This window comes from Ctenopharyngodon idella, chromosome 16 (genome assembly GCF_019924925.1).
Source record: "Ctenopharyngodon idella isolate HZGC_01 chromosome 16, HZGC01, whole genome shotgun sequence".
Taxonomy (NCBI): domain Eukaryota; kingdom Metazoa; phylum Chordata; class Actinopteri; order Cypriniformes; family Xenocyprididae; genus Ctenopharyngodon; species Ctenopharyngodon idella.
The window spans coordinates 10,510,214-10,519,670 of record NC_067235.1 but is presented as its reverse complement, the minus strand read 5'-3'; the positions used below and the strand labels follow the sequence as shown (position 1 = coordinate 10,519,670).

The 9,457-nt window shown below is 39.5% G+C and overlaps 1 long non-coding RNA gene across 1 annotated transcript; it reads left to right on the top strand.

The window, feature by feature from the left end:
• Positions 1 to 3,765: 3,765 nt before the first annotated feature.
• Positions 3,766 to 4,907, top strand: LOC127497864 (uncharacterized). The gene is made up of 3 exons (XR_007925677.1): positions 3,766 to 3,856; positions 3,995 to 4,121; positions 4,357 to 4,907. It is a non-coding gene; the product is annotated as an uncharacterized LOC127497864 (long non-coding RNA).
• The last annotated feature ends 4,550 nt before the right edge of the window (positions 4,908 to 9,457 follow it).

The window sequence follows — 9,457 nt, the reverse complement described above, 5'->3', positions numbered from 1 at the left end:
AGTTAAAAGTACTGTCCTAAAGACCGTCCTCCTGGTTGCATTGGCCTCGCTCAAGAGGGTAGGGGACCTGCACGCATTTTCGGTTGACGAATCGTGCCTGGAATTCGGGCCCGGTGACTCTCACGTTATCCTGAGACCCCGGCCTGGATATGTGCCCAAGGTTCCTACCACTCCCTTTTGAGATCAGGTAGTGAACCTGCAAGCGCTGCCTTCGGAGGAGGCAGACCCAGCCCTAGCTTTGCTCTCTCCCGTCCACGCTCTGCGCCTGTACGTGGACAGAACGCGAAGCTTTAGGACCTCAGATCAGCTCTTTGTCTGTTACGGAGGCCAGCAGAAGGGAAAGGCTGTCTCCAAGCAGAGGATGGCCCACTGGATAGTGGACGCCATCGCCCTGGCGTATGAGTCCCAGGGCGTGCCTTGCCCGCTCAGGTTGAGAGCCCACTACACCAGAGGAGTGGCCTCTTCCTGGGCGCTGGCGCACGGCTCCTCGCTGACAGATATCTGTAGAGCTGCGGGCTGGGCGACACCTAACACGTTCGCTAGATTCTATAGCCTTCGTGTAGAACCGGTATCTTCCCGTGTACTCGCTTCCACCAGCCGGTAGACGCGAAGAGCCCGTTCTAGTGTCGGCTTGCAATGCCACTCCCGCCCCCTGGGCCGGATACGTGCATCCTTTTTACTCCAGTCGAGTTCCCCGCTTGGCGAACCCTGTCGAGTTCCTCCGCCTCCCCCTTCGGCTCGGACATTGCGGAGTGTCTGATGCCAGGCCAAACCTCCGTCACCGACGTTGACGTTTGGCTGGGTTCCACATGTCGTGACCCCTCCACGTGAGCGGTCCCATGTGTGTATTTGTCCACGGTCAACTCCCTACGGCGAGCCCGTGTCTTTCCCTAGCAGAGCCAGCTCTGCTGTCACCTGTCAGATGAGTCTCCCCCCTACCCAGGTGGAGCCATCCCAGGGACTCCATATGCGTACTGCCCACGGCCAGTCCATATGTGTACTCTCCACGTAAATTCCTCCCCTACAGGTGGGTAGTGGTCTCCGCAGCGTCCCCTACGGGTTCGCTTCCCCAGTGTAGTCTAGTTTACTTAGTGGGTATATCGGAACAGCAGTAGACTCTCTCGGCGTAAGCTCGCCCCCTTCCCCGTCCCACTGGTGCGCCGGGTGGCTAGAGCTTGCGCTGGGCACTGGAAGGGGTTCATACTGTGGCGCTTTATTTGGGATCCCAATTCGTCGGTCACTACTGACGTACGTCGAACGTGACCGACTGAAAGGGAACGTCTCGGTTACGTATGTAACCCTCGTTCCCTGAAGGAGGGAACGGAGACGTACGTCCCGTCGCCACAGTTGCTGTACCCTCGCTGTAGTGCAGACTAGGTTGTCTCCTCAGCGAAAAACAGAGTGCGATTGCATCTGCTCCCCTATTTATACCACCTGGCGGGGGCGGTGCGCATTATGCAAATATCGCACGCCAACTTCATTGGCCTGTTGTAGTTCACTCGAAGCTGATAGGGCTCTCTAGCGATATCCCAATTCGTCGGTCACTACTGACGTACGTCTCCGTTCCCTCCTTCAGGGAACGAGGGTTACATACGTAACCGAGACGATAACATATCAAATGTTGAAATATCAGATATCAATATCAGAAAGGAGTTTCTCAGAGAAAAATTGCAAAGAGTTTGAAGTTATCAATCATCTACAGTGCATAATATCATCCAAAGATTCAGAGAATCTGGAACAATCTCTGTGCGTAAGGGTCAAGGCCGGAAAACCATACTGGATGCCCGTGATCTTCGGGCCCTTAGATGGCACTGCATCACATACAGGAATGCTACTGTAATGGAAATCACAACATGGGCTCAGGAATACTTCCAGAAAACATAGTCGGTGAACACAATCCACCGTGCCATTCGCTGTTGCCGGCTAAAACTCTATAGGTCAAAAAAGAAGCCATATCTAAACATGATCCAGAAGCGCAGGCGTTTTCTTTGGGCCAAGGCTCATTTAAAATGGACTGTGGCAAAGTGGAAAACTGTTCTGTGGTCAGACGAATCAAAATTTGAAGTTCTTTTTGGAAAACTGGGATGCCATGTCATCCGGACTAAAGAGGACAAGGACAACCCAAGTTGTTATCAGCGCTCAGTTCAGAAGCCTGCATCTCTGATGGTATGGGGTTGCATGAGTGCGTGTGGCATGGGCAGCTTTCACATCAGGAAAGGCACCATCAATGCTGAAAGGTATATCCAAGTTCTAGAACAACATATGCTCCCATCCAGACGTCGTCTCTTTCAGGGAAGACCTTGCGTTTTTCAACATGACAATGCCAGAGCACATACTGCATCAATTACAACATCATGGCTGCGTAGAAGAAGGATCCGGGTACTGAAATGGCCAGCCTGCAGTCCAGATCTTTCACCCATAGAAAACATTTGGCGCATCATAAAGAGGAAGATGTGACAAAGAAGACCTAAGACAGTTGAGCAACTAGAAGCCTGTATTAGACAAGAATGGGACAACATTCCTATTCCTAAACTTGAGCAACTTGTCTCCTCAGTCCCCAGATGTTTGCAGACTGTTATAAAAAGAAGAGGGGATGCCACACAGTGGTAAACATGGCCTTGTCCCAACTTTTTTGAGATGTGTTGATGCCATGAAATTTAAAATCAACTTATTTTTCCCTTAAAATGATACATTTTCTCAGTTTAAACATTTGATATGTCATCTATGTTGTATTCTGAATAAAATATTGAAATTTGAAACTTCCACATCATTGCATTCCTTTTTTATTCACAATTTGTACAGTGTCCCAACTTTTTTGGAATCGGGTTTGTATTAGTATGTTTTAACTGATGTGAATCAGTTTAGTACATTTATTATTAGTACATTCATTAAAAGAGTTTAGCAAAATCTGAGTAGCTGTTTTCTGCTAAACACGTTTCAGGTATTTTAAAGTTAATCTATAATTCTTAAAATTATCCTTTAAAACTGAAAGTAAAAAATAAAGTTGTTGTGATATTCTGATGCTATTCCATAAGTTGCGAGTTCAACAACATGCCATCTGAGGAGTGTCAGAAAATAGACCGGAACACAAACACACATTGTTCAACCAATAAAAGAAGTTTGACGATCAGGAAAGCCATGCAGGTTTACTCAACATAAAATGTAACTATCAATCACATACTGTACCTATCTACAGGTAATGCATCATTTATGTATCTCTTTCTTCTTTGTGAATGCTGTGATATATTTTTTTCTGAGTTATAGATGTGCACTTGTCTGTATGCACAGTGATAATTTTAAACTAGTTTACTTATTAATTGGGTAACACTTTACAATAATGTTCATTAGTTAACATGAACTTATAATGAACTGCACTTCTACAGCATTTATTAATCTTTGCTAATGTTAATTTTACTAATACATTATTAAAATCGGGAGTTCTCTTTGTTAACATTTGTTAATGCACTGTGAACTAACATGAACAAACAATGAACTACTGTGTTTTTATTAACTAACGTTCACAAAAACTAACAAAATACAGTAACAAATGTATTGCTCATTGTTAGTTCATGTTAGTTAATTCATTAATTAATGTTAACAAATTAACCTTATTGTAAAGTGTCGCAAAGTGATTAATTGTTCACAAAGTTACATGCTTTGTCCTGCAGTTTTTGTATCAGTGACATCATGAAATTCAGAAATACAGTTGCACTCTAATGTAATGCAATATAATATTCAAACACATAATTGATTATGAATGCCTAGATTCCTGGACTGTACTGGACAGCAATTCATTTCAAAATGTTGCAGTTTTTCTGGATTCTCTGGGCAGTTCTTGCCATGGGCATGACAAAACGTGAGTATTACTCACCACACATCTGTGATACAATTGACCAGCTCACACCTTATTGCTAAGTTTGAAAAAGTCTGTATATAGTAATTTAGGCGAGATAGTTTTGTCTCACAAATGAATAGCTGCTATTATCTCTTTCAGCTTTACCTGATGTTTTCTCTTACTCACCTGCTGTTGGGGAAGGCAGTGGGACTGAATTTTCCACTGCAAGTGAGGGTCGCATCACTGGTATCAGAATTTGGGAATACAGTAATAACTATATCTCTGGGTAAGTTTTCTAAAGCACAACTGGACAGTCTGGATCTTCACATATAAAGACATAAACGTATGAAGTATTTCAGAAAGTGGAATGATAAAGAACTTATTGACATCAATTGATTCTAAAAACTATTTCTCTCAGGGAAGCATTTGTGATTTAATTTATATAATAGAAGTTTGAGTTGTTATACATGTCGTTCTTTATGGCATATGCACTATTTGAACATAATGACATGTTTGTTTAGGCTCCAGCTGATGTACGAGAGTAACTGGACAGCAATGGTTGGTGTAAATTATGGCAATCTAATGGAGATGAAACTCTATGACAAAGAATCTATTATTCAGATCTCTGGAAAGTATGACTCTAGTTACATTTATGAGCTTGTGTTTGTCACCAATCATGGGCGCTTCTTTCAAGTGGGACAGTGTAGAGGGGTCTCATTCAACTTCTTTCCAACCCAGAAAGGAAGTGAGCTGCGTTTCCTCAGCGGTCGACAGAATGGATGGGGCATCACCTCTATTGGGGCTCATTGGGCCTTGGTTCGTAACTATGCCACATTTGTGAAAATGATTTACTAATATTATAGCCTTGAAATTAATTGGTTAATTTTATCTTTTCTAATTCTACACTAATGCAACTTTACTATAATGTACAGATAAAAGATGAATCATGTACTTGAATATCTGATCATTTGATTGTTTAACCTGTACTATGTTCAATGAGTATGCTTATATGAAGGAAGTTTGTTTCTTTCAGTAAATTGTTTTTTAATAAAAAGGTATAAATAAACAACAATTTACATGTTTTCATAATCAGTTTCTTTAAAAATGGAATGAAAGTGTAAATGTTCTTTAAAGAAATCTGGGAGATTTGACATGTAGTAAGATGTACACCCACTAAATATGTATTATATGATAAATGATTGAAAGAATAAACATAAACAGTCTAAATTAAGTTCAAAATTCAAGTTAAACTTATGTAAGAAAAACTAGTTTAGCTTGTTATGAGGAATGTGCACTGTAAGGAAATATCACTGTTCTGTGTAAAGTGAATAAAGACAGTTTGCTATAGGAAAATCTGAAAAAGAATAAATCATTTACAACTGTACAATAAATATTTCTTTATTCAGCACATGAAAAATCAAGAGCAAACATCTTTTAAACACAGTAAAATATTTTTTATCTGTTTTGATACTCCATTCCCTGCATATCAGTCATGACAACTCTCTAGATAGTTTGTAAAACATTTTATTAATGTAAATATGTGACTCTGTCACACATGACACATGTTTGAACCTGCTCAATATACACTACCCGGGCAAAAAAAAAAAAAAAAAAAAAGTCACTGTTTGGATTTTAATAGGCAAATACTTAAGAATCTATGAATGGATCATTATTACAGTGATTATTTTGTTTCTAGCATGTTATATGTTTGGCAACAGTTCTTTTAACCCTTAAAGATGGAGTGTGTAGCTTTTCATTTCTTAAACAACCATGCAGGAAGACACATCATGGCCATATTCCAGGATGACAATGTCAAGATTCATCAGGGTTAATGAAGAATCATTTTCACACACGAATTGGCACCTCTGAGTCCAGACCTTAATTTCATTGAAAGCCTTTGGGATGTGCTGGAGTAGACTTTACAGAGTGCTCACTTCTTACATTGTCAATACAAGATCTTGACCAAAAATTGATGCACCTCTTGATGGAAATAACATCACAACATTTATTTCCACCGAGAGGTGCATCATTTTTTGCTCAAGATCTTGTATTGACAATGCAAGAGGTGAGCACTCTAAAGTCTACTCCAGCACATCCCAAAAACTTACACTGAGGTAAAGGTCGGTGCCAATTCATGTGTGAAAATGATTCTTCATGCTCCCTCCCAACAATTCTTTCACAATTTGAGCCTGATGAATCTTGACATTGTCATCCTGGAATATGGCCATGATACATCTTAATACATGGTTGTTTAAGAAATGAAAAGCTACACACTCTATCTTTTAGGGTTAAAAAAACAAACATATAACATGCTAGAAAAATTATAACTTTAATAATGATCCATCCATAGACTCTTAAGTATTTGCCTATTAATATCCAAATAGCAACATTTTTTTTTTTTGGCCGGGCAGTGTATTATAGTGATTTTATATGGAGTTTTAATAGGTGTACATGTTGTCTTAGCCATTTTATTAATCATATCTGTTTTAATGTGTGTATGTTTTTTGAATTGATGCTGGGTCTGCCTGTCATTTGAGTGACCACATCACAAGAAATAGGAAATGGACAGCATAAAAAGCAGTATGACAAACAAACAAGATCGTTAACCCAAAGACCAGGGGTACTTATTTGTGCATCCTCATTTCCTTCTCTCACTTCTTTTCCTTGCTTCTTAGCTCTACCCCATTAGGATGCGAGGGAAGTATACACCTGTGTATCCTTGCTCATGATTCCTCTAGGAAGCTTCCTCACTCCTCATTCCTCACCTCCTCATGGTGCAATTAGAGAATTAACATCTCAATTCTCTAATTGCACTATGAGGAGGTGAGGAATGAGGAGCGAAGAAGCTTCCTGAGGAGTAATGAGCGAGGATACATAGATGTATGCTTCAAGATGGCTGAGATCAATCGGTTTCTGGGTCACGGGCTTGAGGATGTAGGAGCGAGGAAACGAGGAAGCATCAATTTTAGGATTGAGAAGCACCCCAGATGGTGATCACCAACCTGCTATAGATTAAGAGTTACTTTTAAGGACTTACCTTTCCAGAAAGCAACATTAATCTGCATTGGTTTATCACTTCTATCGGATTGTATCACTGGACACTTACACATTGGGATTGGCAACAATCAATTTCTTATAGACTGGTTTATGGTATGGTGAAAATGGACTCCACTTTTAACAGCCTAAGTTATTCTAGAGCTGGACTAAACATCTCAACACCCTTTAACCCTGCAGATCCGACTTAGTTATGCAGAACTGATTGTAAACTGATAAAGGCCTACGTTTGGCAGTAGCAACTGATTTCTGAAGCTGTGTGAGTATTAATGAAAGCACGCAAATTTAATCCAGCCCCACCTGGTAGGCATTTATTGTCTGACTGAATTAAGAACTTATGAATTTTGGGGCTTTGGAATTAAATTAAATGATAGATGAAACAGGATTCCTGCTAGAGTTGCTTTAATTGAAGGATAATGAAGTTTATGGGCATTGGAACAGTATGAAGGCACAGAACATTTCACTAAGTTAAAAGCTTTCAGGGTAGATTAGGCCATCCCAAACCTTATATATTTACTAGCCGTAAGAAAGTAAGATAAAGAAAGCAAACTTAATCTAGGATAGTTTGGCTGAACGGGGGGCAGAGCAGGCTAGATGGGTGAACTACTGGGCAAAGGGCATGGAATTTTAAAAGTCAGAGGCGACAGCGACAAGGAATCCAAACTCCATCAGGTGACAAAAATGGGAGAAAATAAAAAAACCTTGGGAGAAACCAGGCTCAGTCGGGGGGCCAGTTGAAATTCATGTGCATGTTAATTGATTTTTTTTATTTATTTATTTTTTTAAATTTAAATTAACTTACATTAGTCTTAGATTGTTAATTCTGCACTCACTGGGAATTAAACTTTCTTACATTTTGTACTAGTTGGACTATTAATTTTTGACAATGTTTATCTTTAACAATCGTTTCTTATTTTTATTTATTTTTCAAGTTTTTATTTATTAATTTTCAGTAAGCTCTAAATTTTGTTAGATTATTTAGATTATAATAACTTTATTAAACAAATTTACAAATAAGAATAATAACAACAACAATAATATCTGAATATTATCTGGTGTCAAAATCTGAGTTGAAATGTTCTTGGAAACATTCATTGTACCAGGGCCAAACTAACATTTGTTTTGAATTTCACAAAACTACATGCGAAGAGTGTCAGAAGGTAAAGGCAGGTATGTTGGCAAACCTGTTTCCTCAAATACCAACTACAACATGCTCAACTGCAGGCAATGGCATCGTATTTAATGGCATCATCTTAACAAGTCCTTTTTTTTTTTTTTTTTTTTTAGTGTTTATAGTGTTTATAGTGACAGTATCTGTCAGGGTTGACTATATCAGTCAGGGTTGCCACATCTTTTTCCTGGATCTGTGGTGATGGGATCCTGACACCCTGTTTAGCCTTGTTTTTATCTTGTTTTATTTTCCTGGCTGTATGCTTATGTCATAAGAGTTCAGGGCATGGTGTCTGGATCCTATCACTTTGGTCTAGTCTTAGTTCAGTCTAGTCTTTGGTCCTGACATTCATACTCCGAGCACGGAGTGGAGCTGGGCTATGTGGAACATTACGTATTTTGCTGCACAAATTGTATTTAACATGCAATATACAATAAATAAAAGAATTGTTTGTGTCAATGAATGCCCAGGTTTCACCAATTTCCTCCTTAAATAACTAATACTTAGATCTAGAACTAATGTCTGGAACTGCCATTATATTTGACATTTGACATTTTGAATAACAAATGACAATATACAGATTTTGGGACAGCCTGAACATTGTTGATTATTGATTTTGCCATAATTGGCAGAACACGAAAAGTTCTTGTTGAGTCATGACGCTATCTTGTGGTGTGATTGACTGGAATGCACAGGTTGGAAGTGGGACATTTCAGCTCCCTCCAACTTCATCTCAAACACATGTTTTCTATCCTGTGCCAGTTTGTTGCGGTTGTTTCCCTGAATGGATTGTTCCCTGTTATGTGTTCCCCTTGTATCCTGCTCTGCCAGTTCTGGACTTTGTTTTCCCTAACAGGATGCTTTGTTTTATTGTTGTTGTTGTTGTCTTTTTCTAAATAAAAGCCTGTCCAAGGTCAGTGATGAGCAAAGCAAGGTTTGGTGCTTCCTTTTTTTAACAACAGGAGACATGGCTCATTTATTTTGCATCACTGATGCCATTAAATTTATGCTGTATATAGGTTCTATAAGTTACGTTCAATACTCCCTGTCTTTTGGCGATGGCAGTGGAAGTGCACATTCTTCTGCACATGAGGGTCACATCACTGGTATCAGAGTCTGGTAATACAATAGCATGTACAGTACATTATTGGGCAAGTTAGGCCACACACCGCTGGACAGTGGAGCATTGAGCATTCACATAGAAACATTTGTGAAAGGGTATGTGAAATTAAGTTTTACAAAATGGTATAGAAAAAAAAAAAAAAAAAAAAAAACTCTTTTAAAGTTAATTAAAAAAACCATTTTTGGCGCCACGTATCTGTTTAGGATCTAGTTGAGATATGACACTAAGTGGACTGATTGGTGCAAATTGTGGTACTCCGATCTAATCTTGACCA